At 47.1% G+C, this 26,617-nt stretch overlaps 2 long non-coding RNA genes across 5 annotated transcripts; both read left to right on the top strand.

The window, feature by feature from the left end:
• The first annotated feature begins 4,626 nt into the window (after window positions 1-4,626).
• LOC119152842 lies at window positions 4,627-6,510 on the top strand. Its single transcript, XR_005105947.1, has 3 exons — window positions 4,627-4,775; window positions 5,323-5,594; window positions 5,726-6,510. It is a non-coding gene; the product is annotated as an uncharacterized LOC119152842 (long non-coding RNA).
• Window positions 6,511-6,520: 10 nt separating this feature from the next.
• On the top strand, window positions 6,521-25,680 carry LOC119152841. Of its 4 annotated transcripts, XR_005105945.1 has the most exons (7): window positions 6,521-6,674; window positions 9,253-9,711; window positions 11,508-11,803; window positions 11,928-12,067; window positions 13,427-13,723; window positions 19,114-19,339; window positions 20,505-21,100. It is a non-coding gene; the product is annotated as an uncharacterized LOC119152841 (long non-coding RNA). The 4 variants fall into 4 exon arrangements; XR_005105944.1 differs by lacking the exons at window positions 11,928-12,067; window positions 20,505-21,100 and adding an exon at window positions 24,276-25,680; XR_005105946.1 differs by lacking the exon at window positions 11,928-12,067 and having other exon boundaries at window positions 11,600-11,803.
• Window positions 25,681-26,617: the final 937 nt, after the last annotated feature.

Here is a 26,617-nt window from a genome sequence, read left to right as displayed (position 1 = left end):
ACCCACGTTCAGGTTAAGCTAAGTGAATGACTGTACGTACTGACATATTCATCGTTGTAGGGCGTGGAAGGCGACACTTAAGGGGAATATACAAATTAGATCTACATTTTCCACCAGGCTATGGGATTTCTTCAGAGCTCAAAATGATTATGGCTAAAGCAGGTTTTCTCCAACAGTTTAAGTTGCTGAATGTAATTGAATGAGATACAGGCGATCCTCTGCACTAGGAAAGCTTTCCGAGGGGATTAGCAGTAAAATGGGATGCAGAATAAAACCCACAGGGCAAATATGCTGTTCTTCTGTGCAGTCTTTCCTCCAGGAAGTTGAGACGCCCCCAGGATTCATCCCACATAAGCTGTTTAGTGGTAATGCCAAGTGTGATGGGCAATTCCCAGCTGCAGAACCAGACACCGCCTTGCTAGCTCATCTTGGTCGATCCCAAGGATGAATTTGGACCTTTGTGACTTGTGGTGTAATAGAGGTGCCTTCTATTTCTGATAACACTAATGAATTTGTAGACAGGAGGCAGAAGTATCCTGTCTTTCAGGCTGATGGGAGCCATATCTGTTTGATAAACCTGGATTTTTAGGTGGTGCTGGTTTGGTTACATTATTTCCAGAGATGTCAATGGCAGTGGAGACTGGCCCCTTCAGTAACTTCAGGTCTCGTTGAATATGTACTTCCCCACCACCTCTGTAGTTTAATAGCATCAACAGTGAACATGAATAAATGAATTCCAGATGAGAGATCTGCATGCCAGTAGGTAAGAGCTCTCCCAGGCATTCCTATGTGATTGCTAGCTGTTTACTATCCTAATTTTTTTTTTTTTTTTTTTTTGCTAGCAGATGAAGAAAAATAATTGAGCTCTTCCCTTCCTCCTCCACAAAATCACTGGCTCTGTATGCACTCAGTGTGCTGTTGCTAGCTTCATCGGGGAATCAGGTCATGGAGCTAAAAGATATATTCAGATACCAGGGTACATTAGGAGTGCTGCTATGCTCCATCCTCCAAGTTGATTATTTAAATTGTAGAATGGAATCATAGAATTGTTTAGGTTGGAATAGACTTAAGTTCCAGTCCAGCCATTAACCCAGCAATGCCAAGTCTGCTACTAAACCCTGTCCGTAAGTGCCACATCTACACGTCTTTTAAATACCTCCAGGGATGGGGACTCAGCTACTTCCCTGGGCAGCCTGTTCCAATGATTGACAAACCTTTTGCTGAATAAATGTTTCCTAATACCCAATCCAAACCTCCCCTGGTGCAGCTTGAGGCTGTTTCCTCTTGTCCTATCACTGGTTCCTTGGGAGAAGAGACAATCTCCTTGCAGGCAGTTGTAGAGAGTGAAAAGGTCCCCCCTCAGCCTCTGCTTCTCCAGGCTAAACACCCCCAGTTCCCTCAGCCGCTCCCCATCAGACTTGTGCTTCAGACCCTTCCCCAGCTCCGTTGCCCGTCTCTGGACATGCTCCAGCACTTCAATGTCTGTCTTGTAGTCAGGGGCACAAAACCAAACACAGTATTTGAAGTGGAGCTATCTGAAGGGCAAGAGCTCATTTTAACAGAGCTCCCAAAGGGGGCTTCAGGCCCTGTTGGTGGGATCTGCAGAGCCAGCAGCTATAGGGTTTCGTGCTGCCCCAGTTGCCAAATGATCTGATCTCAGAGCTGCAGCCTGGGAATGGATCTGACATCCATCTGACATCCATCCAGAGCAGCTCACCATCCAGTCTAGATAACGGCAGTTAGAAAAACAAAGCGATTAGTGGAACAGCATGAACACACAGGTCAATAAAATGGTTGTTATTATTAGAGCAGTGGAAAAATGCTGTGTATGACGATCCAGGACCTGTGTGCATGAACGCTTCTAGACGAGTGCTGCTCAGCTCAGCCCAGAACACATTTTGGAACCTCTCCACCGTGGCTCCCCACTTCTCTTTCTCCCTTTTTCCTGGTGGGACCAGAGCAGATTCTTTTGTCCTTCAATGCTTATTTCCCCCCACCTAGTGCAGCCTGTGTCTACAATGTCTTTTCCAGAAGAAGGGTAAGAATGGATGATTCAACGATTAGGACCTGTATCTGGCAGGTAATCCCACAGAGGGTACTTTCTTTTTTTCTGGGGTATGTATCACTTTGAGATGTCACTAAGGATGCAATTACTTTGGTAATTTTTTTTTGCCAAAAAAACTTTGGTCCAAACTCTGCTTCAGTTCAGGTTTTCCCACCCTCCTGATTATTTATGTTGAATGGATGGAGGCCTTGGGGCTCTCTGGGTGGGATTGCTCCCACCTCAACATCCTCCATCCTTGCTGCTGCTAGCATGGCACGGTCCCACAGCGCTGGTGGAGCTTGGCTCCATCTCCTCGGTGTGCATGCTGCCCCAGGGGTGTGCAGGCCATGGGGCTTGGTCATGCCTGCCTCTTCACCTTACCCCTTGGACTCTTGGAGTCATTGACCCTGCAGGGCTCATCGCCCCATTGCTGCTGCTCCCCAGGCTGGGAGAAAGCCTGAATGTCCAGCGGACCCCGATGCTGCTTTGAAGGGTCTGCACTATCCCAACTAGGCAGGGGAAACTCGAGAGGCACTGGGGACAAATAAAGGATGATGAATCGGCCATGCCAGGAAGAAAACCTTGTTCTTTATGAAAGCTGGATCTTGCCAGCACAATAGCTAGATTACAGAGCCATTTCCTCTAATTACCTTCTCTGTCAAATCTCTGTGTTGTCTGGCACTAGGAAAGCTTGGATCCAAATTCATTGTGAATTGGGGCAACGACACCAGAGATTTCTAAATTAATATCCTGCCAAAAGGAGTTGAGCTTGTTTTTTCCAATCACGTCAGTTCTGATTCCTTTGCTTGTCAAAGAAAACTTTGGCTTGCCATCTGGTTTCAAGGGCACAAGTTAGGGAAATCGTAGGTTGCTCAGCCTGGCATGTTGAGCTTGCTGGTGCAGCAGCTGCAAGGAGCTTTGGGGGGTGGGGGTGGGGAAGAGAAAAAGAAAGTAAAGGAAAAACAAAGCTTTTGTGAGCCCTTCTTGGCACCTGGCAAAGAGCAGAAGGGGAGACCAGAGGCACAGGGTGTTGGTGAGAAGGAAAGGGAGAGCACAACCTCTTCCTTGAAACAGCGGGAATGTGCACAGGTTGTGCACAGCAGAGTGGACTGGGATGAACTGCTTCCCTCTTCACATCTTCCCAGTAGAAAACCATCAGCCATTCTGGATGCATTTAAAGACCATGGTGTGTTTGCTCCACATGCTGGATTAGAGATATTCAACTGAACGTCAAAGGACTCCTTTGCACTGCAAAACCCATGGACCTTAGAATTGGCCATTGGCCAGCTACTGTGCCACCTAACTGGGGTCTGGTAGCTGCATTATGCATTATCTGAAACGCATGCTTTTACAGGCTGGGATGGCTCTGGAACAGAGGTCTCCACAGGTAATGATGGGAATGCTGTGGACCCAGAATGTGAGCTGTGGTGGAGTGGGAGGGAATTGGGAGGGTCTGCGTGTCCTTGCCCCATTGCGGACAGACTGGGACAGCCTTCAGAAAGGGGAGGTGCAGGTCACTGGTGGGGACCATGCAGTGGCAAGGGACAGCTCTGTGCCTGGCACACTTCCTTCTCTAGGAGCGGATCTGGGGTGCTGGTGAGCCAGCTGGCTCCGTTGCCAGACCGCGCTGGGAAGGGTCAGAGCTGGGGACACAGACCCCAAGTGCCAGCTGCGCTGCTGTGAAGGGGACTGGTGCGTGTGGCTGGGGGAGAGAAGTCCCCAGAGAAGAAATCCTGTAGGAGCCACTAACTTGAGCAACATGTGAAGGGCTTTATAGGGTTGTGAAGCTGATTGCCATGTAGGTGATGGTTTATGTCCCTTCTGTTAGCTTTCTTAATGGGTGAAGGAGCCTCGTGGGATGCACCGGAGCTGAGCCCCCCTTGGCCAGTGCTGCTGGGGATGCACGGACGGCTCCTTTGTCAGGGCATCAGACGTTGGCTGTGGGCACCCAGCCAGCGGGTCGCATCTCTGCAAAGGCACCATCAGCCCTGGGTGCCAGTCCCTGCCCAGCCGTTGGGAAGGGGGCACCTGCTTCCCCTGGGCATCCCTGCTGTCAGCTGCAGCTGCCAGCATGGGGACCATCCCCATGCCCGGGGCTGTGTCCCTCCCCTCCCAGCCCCTTGCAGCTGCAGGCAAAAGCTCTCAGTGCATGCACCGTCTCAGGGCACACGACACTGTCGGTGCCAATTGCCAGCCGGGCGGGGGGAGGCTGCTGCTGTGCTGGCGGGGGATTTGGAGAGATTTCCAGACCTCTCCCCCATGAGCTATTTGTACAAAGCCATCTGCCTGCCCTGGGTACCGAGCTGGGGTCCAGCACAGCCGTGGTGGAGCTGGAAAAAGGCAGCAGTAGCCAATATCCCTCTTCCCTTGATATTAAACCCACGTCCTGCCTGTGGCTGCCTGCACTGCTTGGCTCCTTGCAAAAGGACGAAAAGATGGGCAGCCTCACGCTCTCCAGATGAGCCAGCAGCTGCAGAGGTGTTGGTGGTCAGTACCGGGAGCGCGGGGGCTGTGTGACCCAGCAGCCCATTTATCACCCCCTGCACAGCCAGCAGCACGGCTCCTTATCTCTCTTCCCAGCACTGGCAGGGTCCGTGGCAAAGGCTGGAGCGGAAGAAATTGGTCTCTGTGTCAGCTCCGAAGCCCTCTGAGCTGGTGGAGCACGCTCTGCGTGCCTGCCATGCCGTGCTGCGGGGTGCTGGTGCCTCCCGTGCTGTGCCTGGGTGCTGGGGTGGGTTTGGATGCTGTGCTGGGAAATGCTGCTCACGGCGCCTTCGGCAAGGGGCTGCTGGGGGCTTTCTCAACCCCGGCTTTATAAATTTGAACAGATGTGTTTTTGAAAACTTTGACTTCGAGGCATGCTCTCTTTTTAAATGGTTTAGGGGAAAATCTGCACTTCAGTGGGAAAACGGTGTTTTCAAAGTGAAAATGAAATGAAAACACCAGTCTACCCCCTCCTCCATTGAAACATTATTTGGAAAGTGAGGCCTCTGTTCTGAAATATTTGAAGCACTGAGGCGTCCTTCTTTTTACTTCCTCCACTTTGCTGTTGCTTTCTTTGCTTCTATTTCCCTTATTTTCTTTATGTCTCAAGTGCATTCCCAGCCAGCTCACAGCTCCCCTCACCCTCCTCGTTACTCACAGGGTGTACGGTGCCTTGAAAGCTCTGCTGAAGGGTTGTCTAGTGCATTAAGTCCCTATTTCTTCCTTTTATTTTTGGTGAGAGTAAAATATGCTCAGAACTGAAACTCTCTGTCGAAACTTTGTACCTTTTACAGAAATCAGGCTTTATAATTTATGCCTGCTTCCCTGGGATGGTGTCTGTGAGCCAGCCGCCTCTGGTCCTGCCTGTGCATGGGAAGGAAAGCGGATGGCTTCCCAGGAGCTGGTTTACCTGTGGATGGGGAGCCTCTTTGCACTGGCAGTTTGCTAAAATCCTCGCGTTCCTGCTGCACGTCCTTCCCTCTCTGGCTGGGGAGATGATGCCGTGTGCTGTGGTCCCCTGTCCGCAGGGCAGCTTTACCACAGAGGGGCCGTGCTGCATAAGCTTGTGAGTGTGTCAGCTTGGATGTGGTGTCCTGAGCATCATGTCTGAGAAACCCTTCGTATTCAGAGGTTGTCCCCTTTGCTGGGGCAAGTCTGTGAATGGAAACAGCTGGTACCGGTGCCTAGTTCTTCCAGCTCACTGCTGCGTGGCCGTGCAAGAGGAACAGGCAAGACCTCCAAGGAGGGATGCAGTTGGGGTGATGGAGGCTGCGATGGATGATGCAGTGTCAGCGCTTTCATAGCCATCTAGACAGAGAGGTGTGAAGGGCACGCGGATGCTGGCTGCACATCATGGAGCTGGGCTGGCGGGGCTGAGATCAGAGGGATGCTGCTGGCTGCGGGGGAGGATGGACCCGGCGCTGCGGATCGGTGGCGATGAGACGCTGCGGCTGTCCATTGTACAAGGAGCTGCTCACGTGGTTTCAGGCGAGCCAAAATATTCTTTCAGAAAGAGAACGGACCAGATGTCTTATTATTGCTGCTCACAATGCTGTCCTCCAAGTACAACGATCCATCAGGGGGCTCGGCACAGCCCTACAGAAAAGTCCCTGACACATTTTTACAGCAGGGCCAGGTTCTCACCACTTGTGTGCATTTGTACCCCTTGACAAATAGCTGTTTGACTTCAGTTTTGTTCAAAGTCACGGCAGTGTCAAGCACAGGGCTCCTATTCAAGTGCCCACCAACGGTGGTCCACAACTCGCTGTTTCCTCTTCTTTTCTTGCTTTGTTTTCCTATGACAGTCACTTGGGAACTTTTTCTTTTTTTATCTCATAGGAGTTTTGAAAGACAGTTTTAAAGGATTTATCCACAGCAAACAGCCCTCTAATAAGGACTGTAAAAATGGCTTGGGAGTATATGGTGTGAGGAATTCCTGTTTGCTGACATGACACTTAATTGCCTTTTTTTTTTTTTGTAATTTTTCCAGCAAGTTGATTTATAGGATTGGCTGGCAAAGCTTTGCATACAGCTTTTTCTACAGTGGACCAACCAGCTCATCCTTAATGAATGGTTGCTCTTAAAGCTGAGAGATGTGTTCCCAACTGCTCTGAGCACCTTGGGCACGGATGAGAATTAGTACCAGGTAATGAACTGCAGTTCTTATCCTGCTGTATAAACTGGTATAGGTAGGGTGTTGACTTTAAACTGCTTTCTAAGTCATGTGTGTGCCCAAAGTTGTCTGTAGAGAACAGACTCCAGGTGTGTCATGGGCTGTAAAACCACGTAGTGCAAGGATGTCCCAGGCTGCAGCAGCTGGCAGTGCGAGCTCCCTGGGTGCTGGTAAAACCCGTGCAGATCAGTCCACGCAACTCCAGCTGCACAGTGCCGATATGACGTTTCTGTCTACATCTCCTAGTTATTAAAACCTTGGTTTTATAAATGAGGAGTCCTGTGTATTCTCCAGACTGTGACTTTCTCCTGTACTTCTCTAGCTGAAGTTCCCCTTTGACTTCAGTGAGTATTTTGTGTGCTCAGAGAGCATTTTCCATCACTTGAGCCTGAAAGGGAGGAGGATTTATGGAATGGGGAGCATGAGGCACCAGCTCAGCAAATACCAAAGAGTGTATGTAAGTGTTTGTAGGTTAGAGATGTAAGTGCGCAGTGGTCTTGATCTTCTTAAGCCACGCCGTATTGCTGGGTCCAAAGGGTGAGCTGAGAATGTACATCAGTTTGCATATTAGTGTTTTCAGATGTCTTGCCGAAGCAGAGCTTTCCCTCTGCTGTGACCTTGCATCTTCTTCCAATTGCTCCCAGTCTCAGCCTGGTTGATAGACTTACAGCTACTCAGCACATGCTGAGTGTCATGTTGTCAGTGTAGTAGATTCATTATTTTCTTACGGTCTTAGTCTCCATTCTCTTAGAGTTTGGTAAGTACGTTATGATGTATCTGACCTATTATTTTTTCTCTCTGCTTCTGACCTGTTGATAATACCCAGCTATGGGTCATCGTTGTGGAGGTCCTTGGTGGCCCTTCCTATGCTCTTTGCCTAGAGATTCAGCTTTCATTCCAGTCTTTGGAGCCATGTCTCAGCACATGGCAAGTTTCTTTCTAGCCAGGTAAAGCCTGGGGAGGTCTTATGGCAGATAATGTGAGCATCTCAACTGGTAATTGTAAAGTCAGGATCTGTAATTAATTTTTCTATAAAACTCTCAACCTTAAGGTAAGCCTTTATCCATCTATTAATTAGCACAGGGAAGAGATGCTCTTGTCTAGAGGCAGAAGACAAAAATGGGAGCAGGGAGGAAAGAGAATTGGCTGCTTTGTTGGAGTGATAAATATTGTTCCCTTCATGCCTTGAATAAAATGAGAGTTTGGCTAAAACCAGTGAGGTTTTAACTTTCGGAAACAAAGACTTACAAAGGACTGGAGAAAATAGCGCTGGAATAGGCACCAGAGACCCCATCCAGCAGATTCCTCTCATTCCAAGGCAAGCTCAGTGATACCTGTGTGATTCTTCATCAATGTTTGTTTAACCTGTTTCTGGGACCGTTGAAATGTTCTTTTTTGCAAATGCAAGGCTCAGGAGCACACACAATTACTTGAGTTCTGCTGTTTACCCCCATGAGCTGTGGCTTTGGGAAAAGCACCAAATATTGCAAGAGCTGTTAACACTTCATCATTTGCATAAATTATTTATTTTTTGCCCTTTTTTTTTAATAGCAGCTTGGAGGCAGTTTAAAAAATCCTTCTGTGGAAGGCTCTGTCGGAGAATAGATTTTTTTCACAGATCTTCATGTGGAAGTGATTATACAGTCCTATGTACTGGAACCCTCCATGGAAGGAGAACTTGATGTACCTCCATATAAATCTATGGGCAGTAGGACTTGTTCTGCTGGATTCAAAGGGAAGAGAGAAGTCCCCTAGGGATGAGAGTAATAGCTAACAAAAGCAGATAGTGTCTGACAGATTTTATTAACATTGAGGATGCAAAGTCTGCTGAGCTGGAGAACATGGCAATATGCCCCTATATTAATTAGTAAGGATACCTGCTTGAGGACTGTGCAGCTTTCCCAAAGAAGAAATGTGGATTAAATAAATGTTGAAGCAGATAGTTGAAGTGTTTGTTTGTTGGCTGGACTAACTGAACAAACACAGCAATCAATAACCAAAAGCTATTTCAGTTGACCCTATTGAAGGCTTTTGGGAAACTCTTAGCAGAAAAGTTTTTAAATGCTTTTGATTCAGTAGCTTTCATTTGCCCTGGAGTGAAGAACTGTATTTTTTTAAGACTAACATGTAAAAAAACCCCTCACCAACGGGTGTTGTTTTGGTGGTTTTTTTAGGCAGAAAGTAGCCCATAGCTGTGTTTGGGGTGACATCTATTGCTAAGCACTGCCTGGGGTGGTAGGCTGACAGCAGCCCATAGAAATGACATCTCTACAAGTGATGGCAAGCTGACTTTTCACCTTCTGATCTGGCCGGATGGCTACCTCTTGAAGACCCTTGGGGCAACTAAGGGATGCACTGTGATTACATTTCCAAGCCTAAGATACTCACGTATCCTATTAGAAAGCCAAGGGGAGAGTGCCGTGTTGTAATACCATGAACTGCTTTGGGGACATTTCAGCGTAAGTGCCTTAAGACATGATTTATATTCACCGCTGAGCCTTGAAATTTCTTCCAGGAGATCCAAACATGCTTGTATGTCTTGAATCTGTAGGTTACAGGGACGTCGAGAGATAGCTGAGCTATCGTGGGCAGCTGTGATTTGTGGGGTACCTCCAGGCAGGCAGCTTCCCCGGGGGGTATGATTCTTTTTGTTTGTTTGTTTTGCTCGTTACACAGTTCCTTGGCACATCACCTTTTACCTTGTCTCCAAATGACTGTTTTTTCCTCTGCATCCCACTCGGTGACTCAGATTGAGGGCGTCTTATTCAGTACGGTCTGTTTCTTGGTTTGGGGGTTTTTGTTTTTGGTTTTTTTTTTTCTTCTTCTTCTTTTCCAGATGTATGTGAGCTCTAGGATGATAACTTGAATAGAAACAAGTATTATGAGTGGCTTTGGTGCTGTGCTCAGCTCTAGTTCTCCCAGAAGATGAAAGGGGACAAGGCTTCAACGCACTACAGAGGACCCTCACTTTCCATCCAGCGACAGTTGATGACTGTACCCTTTGGAGCAGGTAATCATTAAGATATTTTATTCTCTAGCAGTGCCAGCGAGCACTTCAGATGAAACCACCACCAAAGCAGCGGCTTCGGTGTATGTTCTGCAAGACACAGTGATTCAGCACAGACCCTCTCTAGAGACAGCCTTATGAAATGAGGGTCTAAAGTCCAAAACTGGAAACTGCCCAGGCCTCCCTACTTATCTCCCAGCTGATGCTGTGAGTACCTCTACTCATCCTGGTTCGTCTTGGAGTCTCTAGGGTGGCTTAAGGTCCTACCTCCGCATTGGTCTCAACATCCTGGAGTCTGTCTACTGACCGAGGCTGAACAGGGCAGAGAAATCAGGCTCCTGCATGTCTCCGTTTGAAGGCTAAGCTTCCCCAGTATAAACTCATAGGATGAGACCTCCTTGTAAATCCAGCTGTGGCTCCATCCATAGGCCGTGGAGCTGCAGGACGTGATGAGCCCTCACTCTCCCCGCTCTTGCCCAAGGGAACAGGCAACATAGGCTGCTTGCCTTTTGTTCCCCAGCCTGAAAGATCCCCACCACAACACCTCTGAAACTAGGCTACTGTGGGAAAAAAATAAAAATGTGGTGAGACTGATGGGCAAGAAAAGCAAACAGCACCTCCTCCTCATCCTACCACCTGGAGCACTGGCCTCTCCCAGGGCATTACAAGGGGGCTGCCCGCTGGGTCATGATTCCCCTTTGGAGAGCCCAGCACCATTCATGAACCCCTAGAAGGAGTGTCCAGAATCAAGCCACAGAGACTTCTGGCTTGGACTCTCCACATCGAAAGCAAACCAAACTCTTAAATGCTATTGAACCCATGAAAGACCCTCAAGAATCATCAGCTCCTCTGATGATGAGCCTGGGAATACTTGGCTTACTAGCTGCTAATAACCGTGGAGGTGTGCCGGTGGGGGGAACAGCTCCTGCTGTCATCACAGTGTGGGGCAAAAGGCTGGCTGAGCAGCCCATGTGGGTGCTTCTGAGGAGCTATTCTGCTCAAAACGGGGCTTTAGCTACATGGCTTTTGTGCAGATCCTACTAATTTCTGATCCAGCTCTTGAAACCCTGGCCCATATGCAAGTCAAGCTGGCTTTATTTGCTTTACTCTTTCCTATATGGCTGGCAATGCCTTACTGTGAAGTGGGAAGGAATGTGCCTCTGGTATGCTGAGACTATGGATTTCTGATGATATCTTGTGAAAATGTTTCTGACTGGGGTTCTGGCCTCTTGCTTCCTGGGATACGTTTCACTCTGCAGCGAGAAATATGCGACAGCAGTGTGAAGAATTGTGCTTTCCACCCTGCTACCAAACCAGATGCTTTTTCCCTAGGCAGATCTTTCTTTTTGTATTTTTCGCTCCAAGCTAAGGTTTTTAGCTGCATTCCTACTGGTAGAGTTTCCTCCCTTTCATGTTGTGGAAAGACCTGGCAGTGGGGTCAGGACTTGTAATCTGCAGCTGGCCTGAGGTCTTGTGATCCAAAGCACCATCAAAGAAGCTGGAAACGGGCAGGGGGAATTTCTGTGTGTTTCAGAGGGAGCAGTGTCTGATGTGGAAGCACATATGCTTTTGTCTAAACTGAATTCCATGCAGCCAACCCCCTTCATATTGGAATTATAATGTTAACTAGACCTGAGCAGGGATTTTCAGATGTTGATATATATTGATTTTTGCAGATTGAAATTTCCAGCTGAAAATGCATTGCAAAACTGGAGAGCTTTTGCCAAAGTATGTCTTAAACAAACAAACCCCAAAACCCCTTTTAGCACACATCTGACTTGGCCACATTCTCCTTTAAGTGACGTGCCCAAGGTCCCACAAGAAGTCTGTGGCAGAGCAAGAAGCAGGAGTGCTGCTTTTCTTTTCCTCATACGTGCATCTGGTGTTACAGGATCACTTGTTCCAGCTGGGAATGACCTCAGCCAGAGCCTGGCTTCACTGAAGCAGGGTTAGTGGTGTCCTCACCAGCAGGGCTTCCACCAGCAGAAACAGAGGCGGGGAAACGGAGCTGAGATCGTGCAAAGTGATCACTGCAGGAAAAAGAGACTGAAACCACATCCATTTCTGTCCCTTGTCTGTGACTTTTCAGCTGTTGGTGAGTAACTGGATGGCTGTTGGGAACAGCAGGAACCCGACCGTCATCTCTGCTGCTCTCTATCAAGACAAGGCAGCTCTGAAAGGAATTAGAAGTACATTTTTTTTTATCTTGTTGCTGTAAGAACTTATACAAGGGCCTCTTCTGCGTTCTGACTCCTGACTATTGGTGAGGAGGTCACCATCTCACTGCTCGTCTGGCATATCATTACGGTACAGCTTTGCATAGGTGAGAAGAAACATCCTGGTGACACCTCTTATGGAGGTGAGCCTTAAGGGAACCAAAACATTAAGAAGCCTGAAGGGCTTCCTCAGCTGATCAGCATTTCTAGCTCATTTTACCAAACAAACTGTACCATCTCCCCTCATCCGAGGGTAGACAAGGCTTAATGGGCCTTGCAAATAGCAAGGTGTTATTTGTGTGCTGCAGCATATCTTTAGTGCCAGACACTGGTACTGATGGGTGCTATAAATTGTGTGTAACACCGTTGCTGTAGTTCTTGCTTGTTTCTTAACCATAAGGAGAGCTTTAGACGTTGCATGCAGTTTGATTATAACTGCTGCAGATGTTCATAACCTACAAAACTGACATTTTTGCAACTCTCTGACCTTTAACACATGAATATCAAAGCAATCTTGGCAGCACCTTGCTTTTCTTAGCACTTTGGATGTAATAAAATCAGAGCAGCCCAGGCATCTCAAGAAAATCTATGTCTTAATTTATTCCATCCTTGAGAGTATTCTTGGGCTCTTTTGCTAATCAGCCCTTCAAAGGACGTGCATGAACCCTCATCCACCCCCTCCCACCGTCTCTAAACCTTGGCTTGGTGAAGGGTGCTTGTCCAATATTCAGCTGTCCTGAGCCTTGAGTTGAATCAATGTTCCTTATCTTCTGTGGATGATGATAATATCTTTGCAGACCATGTCCTCCTAATGTTTCTCACACAGAAAAAAAAAAAAGTCACTGAAGTCTGGAAAGAGTCTCCTTAATGTTTCTATTTATAAGCCCAAATGAATGAGGGCTTTGCAGGGATCATTGCCTCCTGCTGCTTCTCCCAGCTCCAGCCTGTGTGTTCCTTGTCTGTCTTTGGCTTTCCTTCCACTTTCTAGAGCAGTTGTCATGCTTCCCTGAAAGTCCTCAGGATCCTGTGTTCAGCCCAACGCAGGTTCTCCTTGAAAGTGTTTGTGCACTTGTGCATTGTTGGTGTTTGTCTTCCCAAGTACCCATAAAGTGTGATGGAGCCCGGCTTTCCTGGGGTTGGCTGGACACCTGCCTGCCGGTGGGAAGTGGTGAGGGGATGCTGCCTTTGGCTTTGCTTGTGTGCGTGGCTTTTGCTTTGCCTGTTAAACTGTCTTTACCTCGACCCTCGAATTATCTCTTTTACTCTTCTGATTCTCCTGCCATCCCACTGGGGGGGGGGGGGGGGGGGGGGGGGGAGGCTAGTGAGAGAGCGGCTGTCTTGATTAAATTAAGCTAAGCATTGTGCATGATGAGCAAATGCAAAATTCATGCTGTCAACTTCCCTCAGTGCCTTTTTAGGTCTTTTAATTGTTTTTCACCCTTTTCTGCATGTTGTGTTAAGTGTGCCTAACATCAGGAACTTTGTCTTCCTTTGTACAATAGCTGGTGGTGGGTTGTGACCGGTGGAGTCTCAGCACCAGTCTTCTGCTTGGGGAAATATATCAGACCATCTCCATGAATGAGCCAGAAGAAGTTGGTGATATTGCTTTGCCCAGAGGCTGCTGCAGCAGACGAAGTCTAGGCACAGACTGCAACAGGCTTTGGATCAAGTCTACAACAAAGCTGTTCTAAGATGACAGTGTCAGCATACTGCTGTTTCCTGCAAAGTCAGCCTAGCCTGGAGCAGGAATCACAAGATTTCTCATTCAGAGGGCTCTAACCAGCCCTTCTTCTGGCCTGGTAAGTGGGATGCAACCCAGAAGCTCTATGATTTCAGCCCTTACATGGGTCTTTGATATCTGCTGTATAACTCCTTTAATTTATTTTAAGCATTGTTTCAAGGATGGTCAAAGTACTGCTGGTGGTGGAAGAGCAAAGAACTTACGCCTTTCCACATGAAATGTTGCTTCAGTTTCCAGCTGCTTCCTACTCAGGGAAATATTGTTTGCAGCTGGTGCAGTCACAACACAGTTGTATGCTGCTCCTTTACTAGCAAGATGGATTTATAACTGCAGAGAAGACTTTCTGCTATGTTTTTTCCCTTCATCCCTCTTCTGAGGTTCACTTTCCCCACCAACATGTGGAATGGTTCTGCTCAAAATCCATCCAGTGGCAAGACATGAAAACTCAACATCTATAAACCCGAAAGACTGGTTTGCTGCTGTTTAAATCCCAGCCTAGGCTTGGCATGCTGGACAGAAATGCCTGGAGCTCTTTAGTCCTTTTGAGGCCAGATATGGAGATTTCATTCCTTGCAGGAATAGCAGTTGCCATGGTAGATAGCAACCTTGATGTGAGGTGTGTCGACCTTTGTCACATCACACCTCTCGGAGGAGATGGAAAAGGAAAAATGCTCAGTTTTTTGGAAGGAAGGGAGGTTGAGCTGCAGCAGGTCCCTGACTCTGATTTCTTTGCTCACCTGCTGGCATGAGTTGGTTCATCTGCTTGCCCAGACCTGCTGGTAGAGGGCAATACCAGAGGTAACTGAGGAATTTTTGAGAAATAATAAAGGATATGGATGTTATGGCATGAGGTAGACCAGAGCCAGCAAGAGCTACCTGGAAATCCTAGGGAAGGGCCCTTTCCATCTCATAGTGTGGCCATGCCCAAATGGTGTAAACATCTGGCTATGGTTTTCCTTGAGGCCACCTATGAGGACACCCAGTTTTAGGCTCCTATCAGCCTGCCTTTGAAAGCTGGGGCAGGTCCAAAAGACTGTTCTACATTCAAGCCAGCTGGGACGTCTCACAGGTGAGGTGAATTTCTTTTTGGCCACCATAGTGGGGAAAAGCAAAATTATCCCAGAATGCCATGACCCTGAAACAGCAGTTCTCTTCTTTTTCGCCCAAAGCAGAGATCAGACAAGCAACAGTTACGTAGGGTTAGAGCTCCAGGCTGGGTCATGTAACTCCAGCAGGTTATTTCTGAGCGTGTGCGGGTCTCCATGCCCTGGTTATGCTCTCTTACGTTTCCAAACTTTCTTGGCTAGCAGCAGTACTTTTGAAACAGCATCCACGGAAATTATGTTCTTGCTTCACTGCACACACTTGGATGATAGCTGGTTACGGCTCTTTCTTAGCTGTAGCTCTTTAAATCTATTAGCCTGCAATTAAGTAAGTTTCATTTATTAAAATTAGTTGAAACATGACTCTTTCCATAAACAATCACTGTTTCTCTTAAGACCTGCTCAGTGATTTCATCTTTTTCTTTAATTTAACATTTCAATTCATTTATTTAAAAAAAAAAAAAAAAGGGAATATGTACTAGTTATTTATATGTGTACAGACCATATTTGTGTGGGTTTGGTGCTGATTGGCAGCATGTGTGTTTACAATAGCCCTTGTATTATCCCAGCCGGCAGCCTAAAAACACTTCCAAATTATTCCACATCAGAAGCAAAGAGGGTTTGGATAGACTCCTAGGGGAAAGTCTTGAAGTGGTGCCCAAACCTCAGTCCCAGTGCTGTAAGTCAGGCACGTGGCTGATACTTTATCCGCCCCAACTTGGACTTTCACAAGCTGTTCTGTTTGTGGAGGAAATGGGAACTTGGGAGCAATTTTAATCAGTGATTTCTTGGAGATGGGCTTCCTTCATGCCTTTGTCCTCTTTTCCTCTCTTGACACATGTGTGTGTGCTCTGCGCATGTTTTCTAAGAAATAATGGGGAAAACGCACACGTAAGTGCAAGGGCTAGGCTGTAGTAAAAGAAACCCCTTGGTGGATAGGGACTGACCTGGTTATAATTTGTGCCTTTGGAGTGACACCGATTTTATGTGTAAAGAACTGGAATGACTGTAGGTGGATGAGCACTAGGGATTTCAAGTCCAGCCCTGTCACCAAGGTTTGGCGTTTGCTGCTAACCTCAGAGTAGGCTGGGAAGTTCATACCTAAACGGTGCTGTAATAAAAAACTGGAAATGCTCTGGTAAATGTTCCAGGCTTTGTCCTCGTTAAGTGTCATGAAGGTAATGATCAAAGTTTTTAGACTGCAACTTGTGTGAAGGAGAAATCGGAGAACTGCTGGTCTTCAGCTGTCAGGTGGCTTTGTTGCATGGCCACCCTGGGATGGAGCACTGATGGACTTCCTAGGTCTGAACTTCCCAGGCAATGTCCTAGGATGTGGCGGCCTAGGTCAGGCGTCTCCCAGCCAAACTGAGCTCTGCAGCTTGGAAAGACAGCTGCCTTTGGGACCAGACAGCCCCGGAAATCAGCTAACCTGAAAACTTTGAAGCCGCCTTCCAGTAGGACAGGTTGTAAGGTAGGAATGTAGGACTGCCTTGATGTTTAGGACCTTAAACTGTAATCCCCAAAGTGCAATGCATGGACTAGCCACAGCCAGTGAGGCTTTGGATGCAGCCTTATGCTCTCCTACCATGCAGCTATTTCACTGTAAATGCATTAGTCACCCTGAACCAGGAACAACCCAAAATCTGCAGTGGCCATTCACGAGAACATGAGGCATCAGTTTTGTAGCTGTTTCTTAGGCTGGGTCAGCAATGGGCAAGGATGTTGAGGGGGGAAGATCCTACATCATCTGGAAAAAAGCAGTATTGTCTCAAAACCAAACTTCTACAGTATGATTTCAGTGCTAGAGTTCATTACTTTTGAGCTGGACTAAGGATGACATTGTTTTCCAAAAATGTTGGCATTACTGTGGTTTGGAATCTTGGTAACTGAGCCAGCTCTGGTCGTGGACCTTCAGTTACTAATATAATAGCCCACTTTAATATTGGAGTAAAGATCACTTTTAAAAAATGTAATTTAAAACCAGCACATGCATTGGTTTGGGAATGCAAAATTATTTTATTACTATCTCATCTCAAAACCTTTTCCTTTACTGTCTGCAATTCTGAATTGCAAAATGTATTACAGAAACACATCTGTCATACTTTATAATGTGAGGTAAGGCATTCTATGGTTGTTTGTCTCAATTTTTTTTTTTTAAATCCAAAGCAATGCAAGAATAATATATGCAGTATGAAAGCTAAAATCAGATGCATAACATTTTGCCCATCTGAGTGTTGGCTAAAAGCTTGGGAGGAGGATGAGCTTTGGATGGAATGGACGAAGAGGTGTCTTTCTTACTGAAATTGTTAAGTCCTTCAGTTGAATTGCCTTTCATAGGTCATGCTCCGAGGCCAAAAGACCTAAACTCCTCCTTCCTAGGTGGTGCAGCAGTTCAGAAGAGTATGCATGATGCATGCGATCACTTGCCTCCAGGATCTGGAACTTTCAAACTCTCATCTTTTCCTCGGCAACCTTATAAGAGAAATTCAGTAATCTGGCGACACTGAATGACCTTACAGAGAAAAGCATTAACCACTCTGGAACTTGGGCCAATCCTTTTCCTCATTAGGGCAATGAAGCTTTTATCGCTCCTGCAGTAATGATGCATTTTTAAAGCATTTCACACCTACTTTAAATCTCAGTAAAGACCATGAAACTTCTTTGGTCATGGCCACATGGTATCTATTGTTAAGCAGACTGTTAAAATGAATCAATCCAGATTAAGCAGCCAAAATTACCACTTGCTATCGCTCGTCTGAATCTGTTCCCTCAGAGACAGCCCCGTAAAGAGGCTGAATGCTGATTAAACACTTCTCCGCCAAGTGGAGTCCGAAAAATTCTGGCAAGAATTGCCTGTAGGAAGCATGGGGAAAAAAAATGTATGAGACGTAAAAGGCTCAATCCATCGGTCTGCTTGAATCCAAACCGTCCCCTGCTGCAAAGCTCTTCGTTAGTGAGCCTTCCATCTGCCTGATGAGAGCTTCTGTATCCTGGCCCTGCATTTCCTTGCGCTCTCCCCAGGGGCGTTATCTTGTGAGTTCATTATTGCTGCTGGCTGTAATTCACAGTGCTATTAGCAAAAAAGATTTAAAAAAAATAAAATTGGTAAATGGCCTTGATTTGCCTTGGAGCTCAGACAGGAGGCTTAAACTCTTCCTTGGAGGCAACCATCCAGGGCAGGACTATGAGAAGGAAGCTCAGCCTATGTACCTTCAAATACATTTGTTGGCAGTGGAGGACAGGAGGATAAGGAGCAACTTGCTTGTGACCTTTCCCACCGAGCTGCTTAAACAAAAGCATCTGCTCCACTTCTAAAAGGTCTGTTTGACCCCCGGGCAGGCTGGATCCTTGAGTGAAAGGGCACCGCTTTGTGCTAGCTGAGTATGTGGCTCCACAGCCTCCAAATAAAGCTTGTCTCTTGTGGAAAGCTGAATGGAGAGTAGCTGTCTTGCTTGCTGGAGAACATGGCTTTAATTTCACCTTCCACCACGGGGCTGGTTGATCTTGAGCCAAGGGATATACCAAATTCCGACAGTCTGCTGGGTTACTGCAACCCAGTTCCAAAAAGAAAATCAATGCTTTGTTTAGATTTTCCTTTTCAACCTCTTTCCTTCTCTCCTTTCCCCTGGTCTTCCCTCTCTGAAAGCATGCACATCAGTGCGTCTTAAAGGAGCAATCATGCTTGTTCACAATGAAGGAATTTAATCTCCTGGTAATTATAGGTGGAAAATCACAACATTGAGAATGTTTTGACTTGAGCAGAAGGGCATTCCTGCCCAGGCTTGGATTGTCTTGGGAGAAGCAGAGTGCTGTAAGGATCACAGGATGCTGAGCTGGAAGATTTTGGGGCCAGATCCTGTGACTGGAGAAAGTGGGTGCAGTGCCACCGACTTCAGCAGAGCTCTGGTTTGTGTCAGCTGGGGATGCAGCTCCTGTGCAGCTGTGCTGGGATCCTGAGAAACGCTGCTGGGTGAAGGAGGCCTGCCTTTCAAAACACAGCAGACGATGTCTGAAACCTAGTGGCCTGTTTAATATCCCGTACAGTTCCCCTCCACCAGCTCTGTGTAGTCTGGCCCTTCAGCTGAAATGACAGCTAGTGTCAATAGCCGCCTTTGACTTTTTTGTAGTTTAGTTAAATGCAAATAACTGTCCTGCAGGGCTAGTGGAGGAGCTGCCATCTCAGCGGATGGATGTGTCACGCAGCCCGAAGCTGAAGAAATTGAGTGAAACACAAAAGTGATCACGGACTATAGATCTGCACCTCTAACAAGACCTGCCATATTGCAACTCTCAGTAATGTTCTTTTTTAAATTATTATTATTATTTTTTTATTTCCTCTCCCTAGCAAAAACTCATCCAGAAGCTGCCTTGGGATGGTTGTAAAACCATCTGGTGCCCAGTATGTCGGTCCATGAGATCCACGCTGGCTGCTTCTACCCAGGCGGCTGCCACCAGCTCTGCCCAGCTGCAGCACTTGCACCAGCTTGCCCAGTGGCAGGGACTGGAACGGCCCTGATGCCAAAGTCTGCGGTACTTCTTTGCTTGTGCTTATGCCGGAGTCATTTATTTCGGTAGGTTATGCTTTTTACTGAAAACACGCTCTATTGAAATAGGGACTGCAAGCAACCGTGCCACGGGGGCTGCTGTAGCAGATGTGCAACTGCATGGGTTGCTGTGGGTAAGGTTGTACCCCCTCATGTAGCCGAAGCGGTGCAGTTTGTGTGCTGAGGTGTGCCCAAGCTGAGAATTTATCTGTTTGCCTGGCTTCGTCTGTCCACTCCAGTAACTGCCTGGAAGGCAACAGCGGGTGAAGGGCACTGCAGCTGTGCAGCGGCTCTCCCCTCCCCGATGAGCCAGCAGCGCTCCTCTCCAGCCTTTGATTGGGATTGCTTAGCTTTCCAAATGAAGTTGAAAAAGCAATTTGAGTGTCTCTTTGGGAGCCATCTCAAATAAAATTGGGATGACTTGGCATGAAAGTGGGTGATGGGTTTCACATGGGGCTTTGCCTCCTTTCAGCTGCTCTGGTACTGCTGCCCTTTCAGTAAAGCTGCTGTGGTTGTGGGGGGAAGGCTTAAAGGAAAAGGGGAAGAAAACCAAAAAAAAGGAAAAGAAAAGGATGGAAACTTCTCTTCTCTAGCATGTTACCCAGCAGAGGAGGACTGAAAAGCTCTGCTCCTGGCAGCCAGTACAGGCCCTGGCTAATAGGTGGGAGCAGGACACCTATCTGAAGACAGAAGGCTTGAGGGGCTTGGTAGTGTTTGAGATATTTTTAATTCCTTTCAACAATTTGCCTCTCCTTTGTTGGCAAAAGCAAGTTGGAGTCTGGAAAGAAAAATATCTCACCACTTGGCAAATTCCCTGAGAGAGCCAGTCCTAGCTTTTTGTCCAAGAACATCTGAAGGCTCCCTTCTTGCTTGCCATCATCTTTTGGCAGGAAAAAGCAGCGATGGAGCCCCAGGAGACAGCGTATTAGCTCCATCGGCGGGGCCAGCAGCAGGTCCCTGCAGCTGGAAGCCAGGGCAGCGCTCGGGTCTGTGCCTGCTTTGCATTGCCCTCCCCGAATCTCGGGCCCATTGTTGGCCCTGCAGGGGGGCTGGGGGGCTTCCCCAGCCTGCACGCCAATCCGGAGGGCCTGGTGAGCCATTTCTGGCACTCTCTAGGGCTAATTTGCATTTCTTTTTGTTGCACCAGCCCACCTTAATGAGCAGTTCTGCCTTGCATTTGACTTTTTTCCAGGATGCCAGATTTTGGAGGTTGCAAAGAGGCAGAATATCTGCAAACTTTAATAAAGAGGAAAACATTCAATAAGACCCTAAACCAGCGCATGTTCTGTGGTGCTCTGGGAATGCTCCTGGGATGTCCCGGTGTGATCAAGCGAGGATGGGCTAGCGAACTCTGCTGCACCTGCCAGATGCCATGTTGTCTTCTAACGCCAGATTTTACTAACACAACTTTGCTCCAGGCTGAATATCCCATCAGAGCTATTACCTTATAAATAGAGAGGTAATTCGTATGTTCCAGCTCTCTGCAGCTGAGCTTAGGGAATTATTCAGGGGTGGCTCTGGTCTGCGGTCCCACGACATGGCAGTGACCTGTAGTGAGGAAAACCAGAGCAACACTGCAGTTGGGTAACTCTCCCTAAAAGAGGAAAACAGAGATAAACAGGTGCCCGGTAACAGATATCATTATTTTCCAGATAAATGCCAGTTCTGGCTTTGTTTCTTCCAAGCTCTGCCTCGGTATTTTATAACCTTTGGAACGCACTCTGCTGGTTGTGTGTCATTACATCTTTTTTGTAGTGTTGTTTTTATCTGGTAAAAATAGATTTTTTTTAAAAGCAGATTTTTCTTTGCCTGTGCTTCGCCTCATAAAAGGCTCATTGCAAAATGTTTGAAACCCTGTGTCAATCACCAGGATTTTCTACATATGAAAAGGAGGATAATTTGAATTCAAACGTGACTTCGAAACTTAGAGGTTTGGGTTTTTCCCCCAGGGAAATAGGTATAATTTTAGGAGTATTTCTTATATGTATAAATGTCAAAGTGAATTGTAACTACCTTTTTTTTTTTTAAGTAGAAAGTTGAAATTATTGGTAGTGACACTTTTGAACAACTTCACTTGAAATGTTGATACTTTGAAAGATGTGAAAAATCTGAGAAATGCTGTCAACTTTTTTTAGATGCTTAGTTAAAAAATAATCGTGATTCTGGGAAAGGGCTTACTTATCCCTGCTTCGCATCAGTTCTCTCCTCTAATGCCCTGTATTGTCACTGACGATGAAAACCTATCCCAGGCTCTTCTCCTGGACCTTGCTCAGGACAGGACTTGCTTCTAGAAGTGCTGTCACACGTAACTGAAGCTTGTGGCTCTTATGACTTAGATGGAGCGAGCCAGCCTTGCATTTTTGTCAGCAGGCTAATGCCATACTAGTTATAAAAGCTGCAATGCTGAAAGGCAAACAAAGAAGAGGATTAGATCAAACTAGTTGCAGAGCACATATTGTACATACTAATGTCTTGTTGAAACAGGAGAAGGCTGAAAAAAATACTGCCCATGCTTTAATGGGAATGCAAGCTCGCTTTCTGGAACCTGCCTCCTTTTGCCAATCAGATAGGGGGTGTTCTGCATCACTAAAGGAGCCAAGCTAATGAGATTATGATTTATCACTTTGCAAAATAAAGCTGTATCGCTGGAAGAGTACAATTTATATAGGAATTGTGCTAAACTCTCAGTCTGACCGCTGGACTCTCCTCCTGAGGTTGCTTAGAGGAAAGCACTGAGCTTTGCAAATGTTTCCACATAGATGGCTCTGCATCTCCAAGCAAAAAACCTTGAGCTGCTTTACGGCCTGAGTTTCATCTCAGCTAAGCAATGGCCCGAGCAAAGCTGGGCTTGGTGAGAAACAAGTGTGCAGATACGGTATTTCAAATGTGGCATGTCACAGGTCATCTTGTATTGACCTAGCTGCATACACTGTGCCTGCCGCATGACAGAAAATGTACAGTCCTTAGGATTTTCCCCAAATGCTGCCACCTAATTGCACTGCCAGATGTGGGGCAGCAGGAGCAGACTGTCTGCAAGCAGAAGAGGAAAACCTCTGCAGCAGTCATCTTTAGGAAGAAAACCTCTGCAGCAGTCATCTTGACTGATGCTATGCGCATCTGTAAGAAGAGCTGTAGCATCCACTCGTGTTTCTCCACCTCTGTAGCTCTGTGGTCTCCCTCCTTCCTCCGGGCAGTGACTGCCCTGCCACGCGGCCGCAGCACTGGGACCCCAAAAGGTGTTAAGGGATAGGAAGCTTTTCCCAGCTCCGTGCCTGTTTCTGGCAGGTTTTAAAAGTAGTTTTACAGTTGTATTTCTGTATCTTTGTTCCCTGCAAAATCCCCTGCTATGCAGAGCAGACAGTGGTGCCGGAGAGAGAGCTATCTCTGGAAAGAAAGAGTATTCACCCACTGCAGTCGCTGCAAGGTAGTAGAGGGGCTATCTCAGCAACCCTTAAACTACTACTAGCTCAGTAGCAGTTCAAGTGGGAAGAGCAGCTGTCAGCCTAACGCATCTCTGTGGTGGGCTTGATGGGTGAGGATTTAACGCTCTCCGCTTGGTTTCCCCATTGGTATGCTAAAGGTCTGGCTTACAGGGTCAGGGGATACAGCAGCAAGCTGAACTTAGCCTTTAGCTCCTTTCAACCCCTCTCCCTCCTGTTTTGCTTTTCACCAGCAGGAAAATATTTGCAAGAGGGCATCGGGCAAAAGGTGGCTTGCTTTAGCTGTGACACAGGCCACGTAAACATCTCCTTGGGGCTGGCTTCCAGGACCACCAGAGTCAGTGGCACAAGTCCCACCATCACTTCGGGCTTTGCCAGGGTTGCTCCTAGCTGGTTGTTGGAGAACACGTGGGCTGTAGTTTCTGTGCTAGAAATTCCTTACGTTTATGGACTTCTGACTTAGTTATTTTTGGAAAATGTTAGTGATGGCTTGGCATCCTGCCTAATCACTCCTCCTGGAGTATCGGTAATTTGCTGTTTGGGGAATTCAGAGGCTTCCCCCTCCTGTATCCAATTTTTATTTACAGAACCTTGTACCGATCTAAAAGCTAACTGCGGTGCCAGTTTTCCATTAGAAAGCTAATGGTAATCCCCCCTTCTCACTTTATCCAAACAAACCTGGTGTGCCACATTCCTCCTGTCTGCTGTTACAGTGGAGAAGCAGCCCCAGGAAAGCCTAAGTGTGATGTGAAAAGAAGCGAGATATGAGAGAGGGGGAAAAGATGGAGGTCTTCTGCTTGGAGAAAAGTTGGTGTTCTGGTACAAATACCTGGCGATGTTGGTCCTGCCGCTCCCTTGGGTGGCAGTTTGAGTGCAAATCCTCCAGTGAAGCTCTTGGAAATTCCGTTTGGGGTTCAGGGTTATTTCAAATCAGTTTTGCTTGTTGGTTTGTGGTTGTTTTTTTTCATTTGCGGTGTGCTAAAGCTGAGCCATGAAGCCGTGGGAGTCAGCTTCCCCTTGAGGACTCTCCCCACTTTTAGCTCAGGACCAGTGTTTAATATCCCAGAGTTTTAAATACGAATACATGTGGGTTCTTCATTTTCAGTTCACAGCTTTCAAAGAGGCAGTTTAGAAAGATTCCCTGCTGCCACTTTAACAGAGAAAGCCAGGCTTCTCACCTGCAAGTCAAGAACAGAAAATTTTAAGATACAAGTATCGAAGCAGAGTTTGGGATTTAAAGGCTCGGTGCTCTGCTCTTAGCTTTTCTCCCCCTCACCCCCATCCTCACTAGGCACTTGGGATTTCTCAGCGTCTTCCTAAAGTCTGATGCTCTCAGTGGTTTATCCTTGCCAACCTCACTACAAGCACCACTGTCCTGCTTGAGCTCTCCTGGTGCTTGAATCCCCGGGATCTATGAGGTGGGGATGGGATTGGAGGTGATTAAGTAGTGGGTAGCTGCTAAACCTGAATTTCAGCTAGCAGGAAGCAGATAGGGCTGAAGCATCTTCCCATGTGACCCACAGGCGCCTGCATCAGTTGGACCTGCCATCAGTGAAACCTGCGTCCCGAGGGCTGGTGTTCGCCTTGACATGCACCCCTTCCATCTCCCCCCTAATGAATGGGAGGTTGTAGGGTGCCCGTCAGGGCAGGATTTTCCCTTGAAAGTCAATAACTTTTCTGACGGCCTATTTATGCTTTCATCTCCCGGCTATTAGTGCTGATTTATGCAATTTGTGACACTGAGCGATGCGGCAGCTGCAGGGAGGAGGAGATGAGAACCAGAAACCCCGTCGGCTTCCTAGGAGACATCTTCTCCAGTAATAAATCTGGGATGGAGGAAAGCCTGCTTTGATCCTCTGTGTGTGCTCCAGTGTGTCAGGAAAGGACCGAACACCCGGATGATGCTCTCCAAAAGGAGATGTTGCCTCTTTGTTTCTTTCATCTGCAGCTTTTTGGGATGCTGGAGTCTTACAGCCACGTTGGCTGGAAGATGCCATTGACTCAATGATCTCCTAACGCATTCAGCTGTCAGCGGCTAGCAACATTCTCCCTCCGTCACGCATGAGCACTTGCATGTAGAGCTCCCCAGGCACGGGCTGGAGCCCATGGGGATTACAAAAGGAACAGGGATTATAAAGAAATGTAATATCTGTCAAGCTGGAGACCATGTGGCTCTGATCAGTGATTAGAGCCACACAGTGCAAGGGGCCGTACAAATTGCTACTGATGGAGATGTTCTTTGCCCTACAGATCTCGTGGTGCTTGGCTATTAATCTCACCGTGGGGGCTCCGGGTCGTTTCTGCTGCCGTTGTTGAATGCAAGAGATGTTTACTGACTTATTCCTTGTGTTGCAGGAGTGAGGGTGATGGAAATGATGGGCAGGATGAATTTAGGGTTGATTGCCTGGTGCCTCCTGATGCGGTGCCTAATAAAGGTGAGCTGCTGTCACTTGAGGTGCACCCCAGGTAAATTGACAAGGTGGTGGGACGGTGACCACCTCGCGTTCTCCTCCTACAGCATGGAAGGGGATGAGGTGCTGTGCCACACAGGCCTTGACAGCTCATCTGTTTTCATTATGTAAATGAAACAGGAGGACAGCAATAATGTCCTTTAATGGAGAAGCACACTGACAGGGCACAGCAGAACTGACACCAAACAAATCAATTGTCACTGTGACAATTCCCTTTCCCATTTTATCTGAAATACCTACTGAGAACTCACTAAATTTGCTTGCATGCTGAAATAACCGAGTAATGAACCTTTTTTCTGCAAGGAAATGTTCTTTTTCTCTAAATTGGAAGGCCTTCTTCCATTTGTGGCTTTCTCTATCAGATTACCAATTTACTTTCCCAAAGGAATTACAAGCTATATAGCAAAACCTCTACTTAGTGCAGCAAATAAACAAATGAAACAGGCAAGTTATGTGAATTTTCAATGGGTTATAATATGCTGTAGTCAAAAGAAAAAAATAAAGGAAAAAAAAAGGAAGGTAGTTTTTTTCAGGTTTTTGGTTTTGGGTTGTTTTTTTTTTGCAAGCTTCTTACTGAGGTCACAATCTGGTTTCTGGCATCTGAACAGTTAATGTGAAAGGTAAAACCTGCAGCTGTTAGCCCACAGCCTGGCGAAGGGCTTGCTTTCTCTGCTTTCCAGTGTTGTAGGTCTCTAATCTCCCAGGGTGAGAGGCTCAGCTCCTCACCCTGTCTCTTCCTCCAATTCTTTCATACAAATGATGAGATTTTTCTCTGAGTGAAAAAGCAGCTTTTTCCAGATGCCAGGTGGACATTTAGACGTTTTAAGCAGGACTGCTCTGGTGAGGTTCGTGGGGAGGGTTTGCTTTCCTTTGACAAGGAACAGCCAAGAGGTCTGACTTCATCTGAAACTGCCTGAAACCATCCAGTGAAGTATGCTGGATTTGGAGCATGTCTTTGGCAGTTCTGGTGATGGTTTTGTGTTGTACGGTGGTCCCAAGGAGACTAGGATAAAACCTGCATCCTAGCCACAAACTGCCTACCTGTGGCTGAACCAGGCAGGGCATCGGTACGCATGTCTGTGGATGGGGTGTAGATGGTCGGCGTGGTGCCCTCGCCTGCTGTCTGGTGAAAACCAGAAGACATTCATTGGGACTGAGACTGAACACCTGCCTTTTGCTCAGGATTGCTCAACCCATGAGCTTTAGACATGGTTACTTGTGGTCTGTCCCCCAGCAAACCGTTCCTGTGCACAAGACGTAGACCTCTGTCAGAGCAAGTCTGAAGACCTTGAGGACACCCTGCTGAGGCGTAGGGCATCCTTCAGGGCGAAAAACCTTCTGCTTGGGCGAAGGCAGGGAAATACATCTTCTGACCCCTGCACGGGTGCTTTGGA

The sequence above is a fragment of the Falco rusticolus genome, chromosome 8, assembly GCF_015220075.1.
Source record: "Falco rusticolus isolate bFalRus1 chromosome 8, bFalRus1.pri, whole genome shotgun sequence".
In the NCBI taxonomy this organism is placed as follows: domain Eukaryota; kingdom Metazoa; phylum Chordata; class Aves; order Falconiformes; family Falconidae; genus Falco; species Falco rusticolus.
Note: the sequence above shows the minus strand (reverse complement) of the source record. Positions and strands in the feature narration are given on the sequence as shown.